General features: G+C 50.1%; 1 long non-coding RNA gene across 1 annotated transcript; it reads right to left on the bottom strand.

Moving 5' to 3' along the window:
• Nucleotides 1-858: 858 nt before the first annotated feature.
• LOC123366173 lies at nt 859-5235 on the bottom strand. The gene is made up of 3 exons (XR_006577954.1): nt 5123-5235; nt 4095-4328; nt 859-990 (listed from the first exon to the last, which is right to left on the bottom strand). It is a non-coding gene; the product is annotated as an uncharacterized LOC123366173 (long non-coding RNA).
• Between the last annotated feature and the right edge of the window lie 10893 nt (nt 5236-16128).

Genomic DNA, 16128 nt, shown 5'->3' with positions numbered 1-16128 from the left:
GCAAGCCGGACCAGAAAAACCCACGAACATTTAAAGTGACAGCTTAAAATTTCAACGTAGTTTTCAATACACCACACTTTCTAAAAGATATGCTCAATTTCAGCCTCAGGTTATGAGGGAAAATGGGGTTCATAAACACAGGACAAGGGACACTGTCCCTTTGCAGAGGAGGAAGAAGGCATGATGTGCACTGTTCTTCCATTGGCTATGCATCCAGTCCCTCAGTGTACTTGGTCCCTCAGTAGGAGAAAACAGACCCAGGGGGTGCTACTACTGCTTTCATCCTGGTGGGCCAGGAATGCACAAATAGGTATGGGAGACTAGACAGAGCTTTGGCTCCATCCCATTCATTGCAGTGGTGCTGTAATCTGCTGCTCCTTCATGTGAATGTTACCCTTACTCATTGCAGATTGCAAGTGATAATCTACCTCACAGCAGGGAAAGATAATTCCTTCCAATGCAGGAATTACTGGGTGAAATTCCATGGCCTGTGTTATGCAGGAGGTCAGGCTAAATGGTCTTTTCTGGACTAAAATATCTATGAATCCCTTCACAGACTGCACTATTATGCCAGTAGTTGGGAAAAAAACCAACAGATCCTCAAAATCATTAGAGAGAGAGACTCCCATGCCATTGCATTATCTCTTCCAATGCTTAGCATCAGTAAGCCAGCACTCTTCTTGTGGGACTTTATCTTCTTTCCTTCACATATACACCTTTCCTTCAGTGGAGCAGACTCATTTATGCCCCGTCCCTCAATAAAACTCAGTTACATTTTTTTTCACCATTTCTATGTTGTCTCCAGTCAAATTTTAATTGCATTCCTTCCATACCTTCCAGTAGCTTGGTGTGGACAGGAATATACACTTTCTACAGGCTGTTCTCACTCTTCATCACTCTCCACAGATTTTCTGTGTTGAAATTCCCAGTATAATGTTCTTTGAATTATAGTTGATACTGACCCTCAATGTGGAAGGTACACTGATGTCACTGTGATACACAAGGGAGGATAAGTAGATTGATGCTGGGTTATAGATCTGTGACCAAGGTCCCAGAGGGCCCACATTGAGGTTGATTAATTAGAGCCAACTGCAAAGAATGAGGCAGACAGTCCCCTGAAACTGGTGGATATTCCAATGCTGAGATTCACCAAGCCAGCATCAAAACAGCTTCTATAATACCTTACTGGTTACACAGAAGCCAAAACACAGTTACCTTAAAGCAGGGATTGGCAACCTTGGGCACGCGGGCCATCAGGGAAAGCCGATGGCGGGCCAGGCCAGTTTGTTTACATGCAGCATCCACAGGTTCGGCCGATTGCAGCTCCCACTGGCTGTGGTTCGCCGTTGCAGGCCAATGGGGGCTGCGGGAAGCAGCGGCCAGCACATCCCTCAGCCCATGCCGCTTCCCACAGCCCCCATTTGCCTGTAACAGTGAACCACGGCCAGTAGGAGCTGCGATCAGCTGAACCTGCAGATGTGTTAGATAAACAAAACGTCCTGGTCAGCCAGTGGCTTTCCCTGATGGGCCGCGTGCCAAAGATTGCCGATCCCTTTCTTAAAGCAACCTAGACTTGAGCTCTCACCCAGACAGCCAACTCAAATATGAGGAGGATTACTGAAAACCTTGTTCATCATATAGGAAAGTTCTACCAATTCCAAACGATTGGACACATGACCCACCAAGTTTACATTTCAAAGCTCTAGCCCAGTATTTCCCAAACTTGGGAAGCCGCTTGTGTAGGGAAAGCCTGCCGGCCAGTTTGTTTACCTGCCGCGTCTGCTGGTCCGGCCCATCGCGGCTCCCACTGGCCACGGTTTGCCACTCCAGGTCAATGGAAGCTGCTGGAACTGTCGCGGATTGAGGGACGTACTGGCCGACGCCAGTTCATGGTGGCTAAGTCCGGCACCTGGCATTGGACCTGCAGATGCGGCAGGTAAACAAAGCAGCCCGGCCCGGCCCGACAGGGGCTTTCCCTACACAAGCAGCGTCCCAAGTTTGGGAAACACTGCTCTCACCTATCTAACATGGAATGGCCCTAATTACCATTTACATACTTTAACATATCTCTAAAGGTTAAATCTGAGTCAATTAGCCTATAGGTTGCTTAGCCATTTCTGGCCATCTGTCACAAGATCACTCAGCTATTTTTAATAGCATTCTATCTTTAGTTCAGCTTGTTTTGGATCCCCCATCTGAAGGTGTCCTTTTTGTTCCTGACTCCAGGTATAGTCCTGCACCCAGCTCAGGGTGCTGTTTACGGCTGGTTTAAGAAGAGGCGCGCCTGCTTCAGAATGCAGTGGCTGAACAAGAAACTGCTAGTCTGAGGGACCAGTGGCAGTTTTAAGCCTGATTTCACATGTTTACAAGTGGATGATATAAAGCACTAAAAAGCTGTGATCCCAAGCAGTTAGTTAGTATATACAGCAATAATCTCTAGCTCCAAGAGTTTTCACACAGAAGTGAAATGGTTGAAAATACGCAAGCTGATACTGCAGAATGATGTGATTTTAAGATCTGCTATCTCATAACCTTCCATGGGTAGAAACACCTGCTGCTCTTAGGGTACGTCTTCACTGTGTTTTAAAACCCACGGCAGCAAGTGTCAGAGCCTGGGTTTGCAGGTGCAGGCTTGCTCTGTGGCACTAAAAACAGCTGTGTAGATGTTTGTGTTAGGGTAGGGCTCAGGCATACTGGGGGGCACAATATAAAGGGGAGGACATGTGACTGCCCCACATGTCTTCTTTGCCCAGTGCCCGCCCTCAACCCTGCGCCCAGCCCAGGGCCATCGCACTCTTCCTGCCTCCTGTTACCTGTGGAGGAAAGCAGCACTGTCCTTCTCTCCCTGAACGCCCTGGCACATTCAGCCACTCTCCTTGGCAGCTGAGCAGGGAATGGGACAGAACTGCTTCTGCCTGAAAGAGCGTGGCTGGGAGGCAGCAACGGGGTGGCACCCCCCACTCCCCAACGCAGAGCTCAGCTGCCAGGGACAGGGGCCACGGTGCTGGGGGAGCTCCAGCTCGTGTAGCCCCTCTTCCATAACAGGTCAATCTGGGGGGGCACTTGAACCCCCACTGCTCACCGCCTACGCATCACCCCAGGGCTCAGGTTCTGAAGCCTAGGGATGGGGCTGGACATCAGAGCTTGACATCTACACTGCTGTTTTTAGCGCTATAGTAGAAGGCCGGGTCTGTAGCCCTGAGCTCTGAGACTCATTACCACAGGTTTTTAAAATTCACCGATCCTTAGAATCCCAACAAAGGGCGAGCGTTTTTAAGATATCAGATTTCAAGACTGGTGATGCTTTTATACTTCATTCTTCAGCATCAGCTACTGCATTCCACTGCCAACGTTATGGAAAATAACCTCAACCAGTATGATTTGGCTTCTCCTTCCGGCCATGAGCGATACAGAGGCCTGTGGTAATGAATAGTGGGAGCACTGAACCCCTCACTGTGACGGGTGTGTTTAGTGGGGAGGGGAGTTCAGAACAGCACAGTTCCCTCGTGGTAGCAGATAAAGGGGTGCTGGGAAAAGAGCAGAGCAGGTGGGTGAGAGGTTCCTGTGGAACTTGCGGGGAGTTTTTCATGGGGGTTAGGTACCTAATTGCCCTTTATGCCTTTGAAAATCTCTCCCAACCTTTTTCAGCCTCCCACCTGCTACACTCCTATTCATCTCTAGCAGTAGTGCTTGTTTCATTCAATCATTTACCTTGATATTCTGAGCTGAATGGTGTGTGGATTTATTACCCTGTTTGTGGTCCACTTTGTGTAGTTACTCAAAGATGGTGGCTTGCTGTTCTCAGGCATGCTTTTTCAGGAAAAAAGAGCTTATTCTCCACTAAGGCCAGGCCTTCTCTTCCCTTCACCCCCACCCCCCTTGTTAGTACTCTGCTCCCTTTCTCCTTCTATTTAGTTACATGCTGCATTGTGCCCTACCATATGGGTTAATTAACACATCTTTCTGCCTACCATCACAGTTGAAATATAGCTGTCTAAAGTGAGAGTCACTTCGTCTTTCTCTTTCTGTTAAAAAAAATGTTTAATGTAAGTCAGTAAATTTGTTTAGGTTTCTAAAATCAAATGCCAAGTTACCTTATTTCTTTGCAATTCCAGTTAAAGCTTTAACTGATATTAGTGTCCTTTAGTACCAGATGCTTAGCGTAACCAAATTGTGTGTCCTCGGGGCTTCAGCTGTCCATTCTCAGATAAATAAATAAATAAGCCCAGACTCTTAGTTTCAAAATATTTCCTTTTCATTCCTCTGCATGCAAGCCTCTGGAGACATTGGATAGCCAAAGCCTGCAGCATCGTGTGACTGAGGGAGTGCTGAAAACACATGGAATAAAGGCTAAGTTATGGAATTTGGAGCCCACCACAGAATCTTTTACCAGACCTAATTCCACGATGGGAAGGATCAACATGGCCCACTGTGCTGTTCCTTTCTGGCGTTATCTGCTAGCTCACTCCAATCCTTGACTCTGGGACCCAGCCCTACCCTGTGCTGCTGTAAGAATCCCCATTCCTGGGCTGTTCACACACAGCCTCTGTCATGTAAGCTGCTCCTTAGATTGTACAAGTGAATGACATTAGCCAATATCTCCGGTCCCAGACACGCCCCTAGGAACCTCCATCTTGCAGTGTCCAGTTATGCCCGCTGGATGCTGCAAGCTTATATGAGTTCGTCAGTTTAACAGATAAATTGATATGTACCAGGCTTGTTATCCCAAGGGGAGCCCCTTTTTAATAATGGAGCTATCCTATCTCCTAGAACTGGAAGGGACCCTGAAAGGTCATCAAGTCCAGCCCCCTGCCTTCACTAGCAGGACCAAGTACTGATTTTGCCCCAGATCCCTAAGTGGCCCCCTCAAGGATTGAACTCACAACCCTTGGTTTAGCAAGCCAATGCTCAACACTGAGCTATCCCTCCCCTCTGAAGCACTTCAAACCAAATGCACTGCTTCAGGTAGAATAAACAAAGAATTATTAACTACAAAGACTGACTTATAATCACTTAAAATCTAAGCACAAGTAGTCAGATTTAGTCAAATGAAATAAAAGCAAAACACATTCTAAGCTGATCTTAATACTTTTATGTCATTACAAACTTAGATGATTCTTACCGCAGGCTGTCTGGTTGCCCTTCAGCCAGGCTCTCCCCTTTGTTCAGCGCTTCAGTCACTTGGTGGTGGTATCTGTAGGTGGAGTTGGAAGGGAGAGGAAGAGCATGGCAAATCTCTCTCCCTTTTATCATGTTCTTTCTTCCCTCTTGGCTTTGCGCCCCCCTCCCCCTTTAGAATCAGGTGAGCATTACCTCATCTCAGTCCCAAACTGACCAAAGGAAGGGAGGGTGACTCACTCGAGAGTCCAACAGATCCTTTGTTGTTGCCTAGGCCAGTATCCTTTGTTCCTGTGAGGATGGGCTTGGTTTGTCCTATGCATGACCTGATGAGGTATGAACTGCCCCTTTGCTCTTGGGGAGTTTTTGCCTGGGCTTGCTTTAAGCCATGAGGACACATTTGCAGCCTCATAACTATATACATGAAATCACAAACTATAACATTACTATAACAATGATTATGATAACATTACCATAACAACAATGCTCAGTACATCATGAGCCTTCCGAAGACACCCAACATGACAAACTTTGCATTAGATACCACACAATCATAGTATAAGGATGAACCTGGGGGTGTAGGGTCTTCCCACGAGGTACAGAATGTCATACCCACTCTCTCAGAGGGAAAGGAAGTTGAATGATGAAGGTGTTCCACTCCCCCACCTTCCCATTGAATCTCCAATCTTTTACCAGAGATGCTGTGGAAAATTGCAGACTAGGTTTTATCTTACTTCAGGCATGCTTCATTCACCTACTGCATACAGTACAACATGCATAGGTACTTAGTGCATTGTAGTGCCTACAGTGGTATGTGGCATAAATATCATTATACTGCAAAGTTACCTGCAGAGCCATGATGCTTTGACAAACAGAAATATAATAGCTGTGGTCTCAGTAAATAAGAGAGATGCATCTGCACCACAATATGTTACACCTAATGATCGCATAACCCAGGCATATCAGCATTGTTCACAGTTAAGTGAATTTCCATGTTCATCAAATGTGTTTGGATCACAATCATGGAAAACGAAGCCCTTTATTTATTCACAGAATGAGATTAGCATGAGCAAGAACAGTACAAGCTTTCCTTTCTGTGCTGCTGATGCGTTCAGTCCACAGTCAGACAGGCCACCTCTTCAAGTGTGAGGATGTTTCAGGCTGTCTACTGAAACTGCCATCAAAAGGTGCTAATTATTGCAAATGGTAAGCTGGAGATTTGCTCTCTGGAAGGGAGCTGAAGCTATCAACTCACTGCACATAGACCAAACAATCACATGGCACGTATTTTATGTTACTATGAACCTGATCTGGATTTGAAATGATGACCAGGTAATGTTTTGTATTCTAACAAGTCATTGGAACATGGATTGCCCTATTCATTCCTCCATTACCATATATTTGAAAATAATAACATTCTGTGCTTGAAGCCCTGTGAACCACTGCAGAATTCTCTTCAATAATTTCACTAATGTTGTAAAAACAACAAGGAGTCTGGTGGCACCTTAAAGACTAACAGATTTATTTGGGCATAAGCTTTCATGGGTAAAAAACCTCACTTCTTCAGTCATTTTACCGCCCCAAGCACGGCAGGCAGGCTGCCTTCGGCGGCTTGCCTGCGGATCCTCCGCAGGCATGCCTGCGGGAGGTCTGCCGAAGCCACGGGACCAGCGGACCCTCTGCAGGCATGCCTGCGGGAGGTCCACTGAAGCCGCGGGACCAGCGGACCCTCTGCAGGCAAGCAACCGAAGGCAGCCTGCCTATCGCCCTCGCGGCGACCAGCAGAGCGCCCCCAGTGGCTTGCCGCCCCAAGCACGCGCTTGGCGTGCTGATGCCTGGAGCCGCCCCTGTCTTCAGTGATGTTGTAGATTTCCCTTAGAACTGCATGGATGACCAATTCTCGGAATCTGTACCTGCTGCTCACATTTTGGCAGTTGATGTGCTTTTAGAGCAGTTGGACTCAATATTAAGGAGTTGGGGAGCCATGACATCACAAAAGACCATTGCAGAGTAGGACAATATGGCAATCTGACTTTGTGCAGTTTGCATTGTGACCAGAACTGCACAAATTAAATTCATTGGATAATTAATTTCTAAAGAGTAGTGTGGAATTTTCAAAAGAACCTTCTAAATTTTCAAAGGAAGTTAGGCACCTAAAGATGCAAATAAGTGCCTGATTGGGAATTTCAAAAGCACACAGGAGCCTACGCAGTGATGAGCTGCCAAAATCTTAACAACGGGTTCCCTATAAAAAGTTCTGATTTAAGGGATGTGCGACAGCATGTATTTTTTGTACCAATAGGGTTACCATACGTCCATATTTTCCCAGGAGGTGATTAAGAACCGAAAAGCCTGACATGTCCAGGAAAATACAGATGTATTTTAACCCTACCTAAAGTTCTTTTTTAAAAAGATGGGGCTGAACTAGAAATGAGCTCCGTTTCACAAAATGTGTGGGTGGTGATCAGGGACAGTCTCAATTTTTGGGTCTTTTTTCTTATATAGGCTCCTATTACCCCTCACCCCCGTCCCGATTTTTTTCACACTTGCTGTCTGGTCACTCTAGGGTGTGCACATGTGTGGGTCCCAGCTGCTCCCTGCCCACCCCCCCCCCTTAAAGCATGTGTGAAGGGTTACTGCCCTGGGAACTGCAGGGCACCAGTGGATGTGGGGCTGGCTGCAGATAGGGGCGTGGGGCAGGGCTAGCTGGAGGCAGGGAGTGACACGGGCTGGCTGTGGGCAGGTGATGCAGACGGGCGGGCTGCGGGTGGCTGTGGGCAGGGGGTGGCTGGCGGGCGGCTGTGGGCAGAGGCTGGCTGCAGGCAGGGGGGTGGCTGTGGCAGGGGCTGTGGGCAGAGGGTGGCTGCGGGCAAGGGCTGGCTGCGGGCAGAGGGCGGCTGTGGGCAGGGGGTGGGGCAGAGGCTGGCTGCGGGCAGAGGCTGGCTGCAGGCAGGGGGTGGCTGGAGGCGGCTGTGGGCAGGGGGCTGGCTGGAGGCAGGGGCTGGCTGCGGGCAGGGGGCTGGCTGCGGGCAGGGGGCTGGCTGCGGGCAGGGGGCTGGCTGTGGGTGGCTGGGGGCAGGGGCTGGCTGCGGGCAGGGGGCGGCTGTGGGCAGGGGCTGGCTGCGGGTGGCTGGGGGCAGGGGCTGGCTGGGGCTGGCTGTGGGCAGGGGCTGGCTGGGGGCAGGGGCTGGCTGGGGCTGTGGGCAGGGGCTGGCTGGGGCTGGCTGGAGGCAGGGGCTGGCGGGGGGCTGGCTGGGGGCAGGGGCTGGCTGGGGCTGGGGGCAGGGGTTGGGGGCAGGGGTTGGCTGGGGGCAGGGGCTGGCTGGGGCTGTGGGCAGGGGCTGGCTGGGGCTGGCTGGAGGCAGGGGCTGGCTGGGGGCTGGCTGCGGGCAGGGGGCTGGCTGTGGGTGGCTCGGGGCAGGGGCTGGCTGCGGGCAGGGGGCGGCTGTGGGCAGGGACTGGCTGCGGGTGGCTGGGGGCAGGGGCTGGCTGGGGCTGGCTGTGGGCAGGGGCTGGCTGGGGCAGGGGCTGGGGGCAGGGGCTGCGGGCAGGGGGCTGGCTGTGGGTGGCTCGGGGCAGGGGCTGGCTGCGGGCAGGGGGCGGCTGTGGGCAGGGACTGGCTGCGGGTGGCTGGGGGCAGGGGCTGGCTGGGGCTGGCTGTGGGCAGGGGCTGGCTGGGGCAGGGGCTGGGGGCAGGGGCTGGGGGCAGGGGCTGGCTGGGGCTGTGGGCAGGGGCTGGCTGGGGGCGGCTGGGGCTGGGGGCAGGGGCTGGGGGTGGCTGGGGGCAGGGGCTGCGGGCGGCTGTGGGCAGGGGCTGGCTGGGGCTGGGGGCAGGGGGTGGCTGCGGGTGGCTGTGGGCAGGGAAGGCGGGGGAGGGGCGCAGATACTCACACGGGGGGGGGCTGGGAGCAGCAGGAGGCAGCCGGGGACTCACGGGGCAGCAGCAGCAGGAGCACCAGGGCCACAGGTCCAAAGAGCAGGAGCAGCAACAGGGCCAGGAGGCAGCTCACATGGCTCTCGCAGCACAGCGCAGCGCCCCCCGGCGGCCGGGAGGAGGAATTACAGGCTTCCCAGGCAGAACCCATCAAAGCTTCCCTCGCAGGGAAGCTAGTTAACAAGCGGTTCTAAAACCGCTTCTAAATTTAACAACGGGTTCCCGCGAACCCGTGCGAACCGGCTCCAGCTCACCCCTGAGCCTACGGAGTTGAAATCAATGGGAATTATGTTCGTAAGCACTCTGGAAAATCCTACTAGGCAGCTATCTGCATTTTCAAGTGCCTAAATAACTTTCAAAATCTTGCCGTAAGTAACTTAGCAGTGTAAGTCCCACTGAAAATCTACTTTGGATTCTTCCATTCACAAACTGTTTATGAATCAATCTGCATTTCTGCATATTTGTTCATTTTTTACAAGGATTTCCTGAATAATTTATGCACACAATCTTAAGCCTGTGGGTTGTTTGCAAGTTTTTCAGGTTGACTATTTATTATTTTTTATTCCTGGTATGAGACTGGTTACTTTAGTTACATGGTACTTTTTGTGCTCTCTGATTGAATAAAGAACACTTTAAGCAGGAGAATTATAAATTAAAACTGGCAAATAGCAAAAAATGAAATATAAGTATTCTTGTCTTCCCCTACTGCTGTTCTTCACATGCCAGTATATGTATTTACATGAACAGCCACTCCCCAAAGATTCTTATGAACAAAAAACAAACAAAAAAACCCCCAGTCATGCAAATGTCTGAATAGAGTGACTAATAACATTAATTTGATCCACTCTAGATATGATGTTGCATCATCCTGACTCAGCATCATCAGATGCTGTTGTAAGATTACAATGTAAGTATAGTACAGTAAAGAAAATATTAGGTGGACTTTTCCAAAGCCATCAGTATTGGCTTAACTCTGCTCTCATAGACATCACTGGTAAAATTCCATTGGATCCGATAGGATCAGAATCAGACCAACATTGAATGTACCTTTCAGCTTTTGAAAAATCCTACCATTGGGATTCTCTCATGACATATTTCTTCTTTCTCTATCCTCTTCCTGGATGCCTTGTGAGGGTGTTCACACACAGTAAATTAGTGAGGATTAGCAGAGTTCCTAGCAGCTCTGTTCTATTTACTCAGCAACCCACACACAGATGGGGGTTTCATGGGCCTGAGACAAAGTTGGAATCAACACCTTTCTAATGATTAGGGATATTTGGATCTGGATCCAGAAGGGATCAAGCCTATCTGTAGCACTTTAATGTCTAAAGTTTTATAGACAAGCTACAAGAGAAAGATTTTTGTTCTGAGGATATAATTTACATTACTTTAAATTTACTAAAATTAATTTATTCATATCAGAAAGTCTAAATATTCATAGAGTAGACTTTGGTTTTAGTGAACACTTCATTGGAATCATTCAGCTATACAGAGCCAATGTGATTTACTAAAAGCCAGTTCCTATTTGCATTAATACTTTTGATTACCATTGCTTACACATTTTTTGATGGACTTTTCCAATTTTGAGGAATTTATTTTCTTTGATGTTTTCAAAGGCAGGAAAGAACTTCATACCTTTGAGTGCCACTCAGCTGCAGGTAAAGACTTTAACAGCTTGTGAAAATACTAATTAGGGTTCATTATAACTTGATTGAGCTCCTTTGACACTAAACATCCAGCAGCTCCAGCTCACTCTGTCCTTGAAAGATGGAGCTTTTGCTTCTATCCACATATTGATTTCAGATTGAAGGTGGATTAACTTCAAAGATCAGATTTAGTTTATATGTTTTTTTCTGTATTACTTGAACTTTACCACCTCTCTTTCCCTAGTCCTTACATGCTCCCTACGTTTAATAAGTTCCAGAGACACTTGTTTGGTTATAGGTCTACACCAGAAAGGAGAAAAACCTGGCAGCCTTCTTCCCTACTCCAACTCTGCTTTTCTCTTCTGGGTGGCCAGCATCCTGGCTGTGGCACTTATACATGTGTTTTGTTGTAGGAGCAGCAGTGATCTGTATGCCATGTGTAACCTGTATGCTCAAAAGGTCTGTAACACCTCCCCACCCCCTTTTGTCTCCTCTCCCTCTTTGAATACCTGTGAAGTGGCTTCCCCCCTCCTCCTCCCTCCTGGAATGCTTTTGGGATGAATGGGCTGCTTGAGCAGCTGGAAGATCAGAAGAGCTCCCAGGTAGACAAGGTGTCTGGCATTCTGATTAGGCAGCAATCACAGGACCACTGCATGGACACTGTCCGAGATGGAGTGTGACTAACCAGTTGCGGCCAAGTCATCTCTAGTTGCAGGCCATGAGGAGCAGGTCCTTAAAAGGGGAAGGGGCCATGTGCTCAGGAGTGCACTCACAAGACTGTACCTCCCGTGAAGGCCCTTCACCCAGACCACCTGGTGAGTGGTTCACCATGTTGCATTTCATTGTGCCTCAGGAAGACTTACCTTCATCGCACCGTCCATTGCTGTGCTGTGGGACACTTACCTTGAAGGATCCTGACATCTCCAGTGCCGTGCCTGTCCTAGGAGCATGAGTATGCCAGTGAGAGTGTGACCCGCCCCCCACCCCTTCTTTTGAGCTTAGCTGTCAGTATAATAAATGTGCTGCTTTCTGCCAAACTCTGGTGGGTCATTAGTCCCCCCTAAGCTTACTAGCTGGTCCAATTTCGGGTAACGTGTTTAACTTCACTATTGTGAATAGTCCCAAACAGTTAAGTTAGTTAGGTTACACACACATGTAAGTGTTTGCAGGACTGGGACAAGTGTCTTGCCCTGTATACACTCTTTAGCCCAGATCCACTAAGGTACTGGGCACTTAAAGAAGCTGGTAGATGCCTACGTTCACCATTTAGGTGCCACTAAAATTTTCAAAGCCACCATTCAGTTGTTGCCTAATCCCTTAAGCACCTAGACACGTAGTGAATTAAGTTCCCACTAGTCAGAATTTGCAAAGCTGCCTAAAGTCCAACACTGCCCCACAGCTAGTGAGCTGCTCAGAGCCCTCACTTGAGCCAAAGCCCCAGAGACCCCACAGCTGGATTGTCAAACTAAGCAGAACATTTATCTCACCAGCAGGACCTGAACCTACAGGCATAATCTGATCATGTCTAAAACTGGATACCTGTCAGATGCCTCAGCAGGGAGCTGAATGCAGGCTACTGATAGGTGGAGGCAGCATAGACAGTGTGCACACAAAGACAGCTCCCTTCAGCGCTCGGTGTGAGTGGCGGTATTGCCAGTGAGCAGGAAACTTTGCCAGTGTAACGTTGCCCTTAGACACATGGGCTTCCTAAGCAGCTGACCTGGCTTGGGTGTCTAAGGGCACGTCTACACTGGCAAAGTTACAGCACTGGCAGTTACAGCGCCACTCAGAGCGCTGAAGGGAAACTGCTGTTGTGTGTTCACACTGTCAGCTGCCTGCACAATAGCACGGTCACACTTGTGGCACTTGCAGAGGTGCACTCTGGGCAGCTATCCCACAGAGCACCTCTTTCTCTTCTGCTGCAAAGACTTGTGGGAAGGCAGAGGGGGTCGCGGGGCATCCTAGGTCCTGTCCCAATGCCCCATGATGCATTGCTTCACATCCCAGAAATCTCTGTGCTTCCGTCCGCATTTGGCATCATCTTTCAACAGTTTGTGCAATGCGCGCCCTGCCTCTTCAGGCTGCAGGAATGGATTCAAAACTGCTGACCAGTGTGCTGCTCACTCTGACCAACATGTCACGAGCTGCAGTGGAGTTATTCCTTAAACTGCAAAGGCAAGAGGAGTGCAATGTTGATCTCGCCATGCATAGTATCTACAAAATGAGATTGCTTGTGGCATTCACGGAGGTGCTGACCACAGTGAAATGCTGCTTTGGGGCTCAGAAAACAAGCACGGAGTGGTGAGATCACATTGTGGTGCATGTCTGGGATAACGAGCAGTGGCTGCAAAACTTTTGGATAAGGAAAGCCACATTCATGGGACTGTGTGATGAGCTCGCCCCAGCCCTGCAGCGCAAGGACACATGGGCTTCCTAAGGAAAGGAGAATGAGAGCTGCCCTGTCATTGGAGAAGCGTGTGGCAATTGCACTATGGAAGCTGGCTACTCCAGACTGCTACCGATCGGTCGCTAACCAGTTCGAAGTAGGAAAGTCGACCATTAGACTTGTGCTGATGGATATGTGCAGGGCCATTAATCGCATCTTGCTCCGAAAGACCGTGACTCTGGGCAACGTGCATGACAAATGGGCTTCTCTAACTGCAGAGGGGTGATAGATGGCATGCATATTCCAATTCTGGCACCAGACCACCTAGCCACTGAGTACATTAATCACAAGGAGTATTTCTCAATGGTTCTCAGGTGCTTGTGGTTAACTGTGGGTGTTTCACAGACATTAATGGAGGCTGGCCCAGAAAGCTGCATGACACACATCTTTCGGAACACTGGCCTGTTCAAGAAGCTGCAAGCAGAGACTTTCTTCCCAGATCAGAAGATCACCATAGAGGAAGTCAAAATTCCCATTGTGATCCTGGGAGACCCAGCCTACCCCTTAATGCCGCGGCTTATGAAGGACAACTTGACAGGAGCAAGGACCGGTTCAACAACAGGCTGAGCAAGTGAAGAATGACCTCAGGATTGCAGTGGGTAATGCTAGGAGGTGACTAGTACACATGACGCAATAAGGGGGTTTAACATAATTGCATGTTGCTTTGCAGTGCTCTTTTTACTTTCATTACTAGAATAAAGGTTGCTTTCAAACCAACACAATTCTTTTATTAAAAGACAACTGGAGGAGAGAGTCAAATGACAAAAATACATCAGCAGGGATGGGGATGGGGGAAGGAAAGGTCTCCAGAGGAGGAGGGGTCCTGGGACGGCTACAGATTTGTGTACACCCAGGGATCATACCCAACCTTCTCCTTTGGAGTACAATGCAGCGGGTGCTGTACTTCAGCAGGGCCAAACTGCAGAGGGATGGGTGTTGAGTGCAGTGGGTGGACTGTGAGGAGGGAGGAGTGGAATACTGCTGGTAGAGAGTGGAGCCAGGAGGTTGATCAGAATGTGTTGGTGGTGTGTGGGGGGTGGTATGGAAAAGAGTTTTGTAACAGCGGCTGCAGGGGAGGACGGGCGCAGACGTGCTCGGTTTGAAGAATTTATATCGCCTGGAGAGTATCCACTTGGAACTCCATAACAGTTAAGAGCCACTCCATAGCTTCTTTCTGGTGTGTCGCATTGTCCTTTCGGTCCATCTTCTCGCTGTCCCGCCACTCCTTCAATTCCTGTTTCTCAACAGCAGAGTGCATCATAACCTCACGGAGAACGTCATCCTTAGCTCTTGTGGCCACTTTCTAATTCTGCGCAGCTGTTCTGCGGCCAATACGGGAGGTTGGCCTTCCAAGGTCATCTCCGTGAAGTTTAAAATGCAACATTTTACAGAAGCAGTATTGTTTGCAGCACAGACAACACTGATTCAGTGCTTTAAAGCACAGTCAGAACTCACATACCTGTCACTAACTGGAAGATCCCAGACAAGTACACATGAGCCACAAGACACCCAAAATTGTGAGTAGCCACAGAGGCGGGGTGAATCACTGTTCCCAGACCCTGCTGTACACTGAGCATGTGGCTCTTGGGGAAAGCCAGCACTGTAGGGGGGCTTGATAATCATTCCTGTCCCCACACTTTCCACAGGATGTGATAATTATGGAAGATATCTTGCTGCTGAGGGTGAGCAGGGAATCAAGGGAGGGTCTTCTCCAAGCCTATGGTTTCCACCCTGGCCCCTATGCAGCTCGCCTGTGTGCAGCAATGGTCTCTTCCCTGTCCCCGCCCCTCCCCCCCATCACGGCAAAGTTGCACAGTAAAGTTACCATTATTGGGGCAAGAAACAAAGCAGCTCTGCCGAGGAACCTGCAGCAGTGGATTGCCCAGTATCTCACCAAGAGTTTCCTGGAGATCTCTGAGGGAAATTTCCATGAAGTGAGGAAGTCGATCAACAGCCTGTTCCGTAGCTCAGACTAGGCATGTGGAGGGAGACAAGCAGGGCCGCTGCAACCATTTAGGCGACCTAGGCGGTCACCTAGGGTGCTGGGATTTGGAGGGCGCCATTTTCTTCGGCAGCGACTGCGGCAGCCGGATCTTCGGCCGCCCCGGTCGCCGCTGGCATTTAGGCAGAGGGAGCTGGGGCAGGGGAGCGCGGGGAGGGCTGCCTGCAGCAAGTAAGGGGGGTGCGGCACACAGAGGAACTCCCCGCCCCAGCTCACCCCTGCCCCGCCTCCTCCCTGAGCACGCTGTGACTGCTTCACTTCTCCCGCCTCCCAGGCTTGTTGCATCAACCAGTTTAGGTGCCACAAGCCTGGGAGGTGGGAGAAGTGAAGCAGCTCGGGGTGCTCGTGCGTGGAGCAGGGGTGAGCTGGGGTGGGGGGGTGCCTCAGGGCGGAGGGTGGAGGGTGGGGAGCTGCCGCAAGGGGGCATCTCAGGGCGGGGGGGGGAGCTGCCACGGGGGCAGAGGGGCACCTCAGGGTGGGAGTGCGGGGGGGCGCAAGGTGGCAGTTTCGCCTAGGGCGCGAAACATCCTTGCACCGGCCCTGGAGACAAGCCTGCTTTCTGCAACCCTCCTGCCCCCAACAAATTGCTTCAGCAATTCCCCAAAATCAGATCCACTTACCAGAGGCCTCCTCTCCTGTTTGCGCTTCACCAAGATCCGACTGCTGTGACTGTCCAGGCTCCTCTGGGGTAGAAAAGAGATCTTGACTGCATGCATCTCTGGTCTCCGAGCCATCCTCTGCCTCTGCATTCCCCTCCCCATTTTTGTCCAAGATTTCCTCCTCCTGGTTTGGTCCACTCTCAACTGGCATGTGAGCCAATGAAGTATCCACAAGAGCCTTCGCAGTGGATGAGGGGTCGCCACCAAGTATAGCATCCAGTTCTCTGTAGAACCGGCAGTTTGTGGGTGCAGCACCGGAGCAGCAATTTGCCTCCCGCGCCTTGTGGTAGGCGTTCCGCAACTCCTTCACTTTTACCCTACAC

The sequence above is a fragment of the Mauremys mutica genome, chromosome 3, assembly GCF_020497125.1.
Source record: "Mauremys mutica isolate MM-2020 ecotype Southern chromosome 3, ASM2049712v1, whole genome shotgun sequence".
Classification (NCBI taxonomy): Eukaryota; Metazoa; Chordata; order Testudines; family Geoemydidae; genus Mauremys; species Mauremys mutica.
The sequence above is the reverse complement of the archived record's forward strand: the minus strand, read 5'-3'. Positions and strand labels throughout refer to the sequence as shown.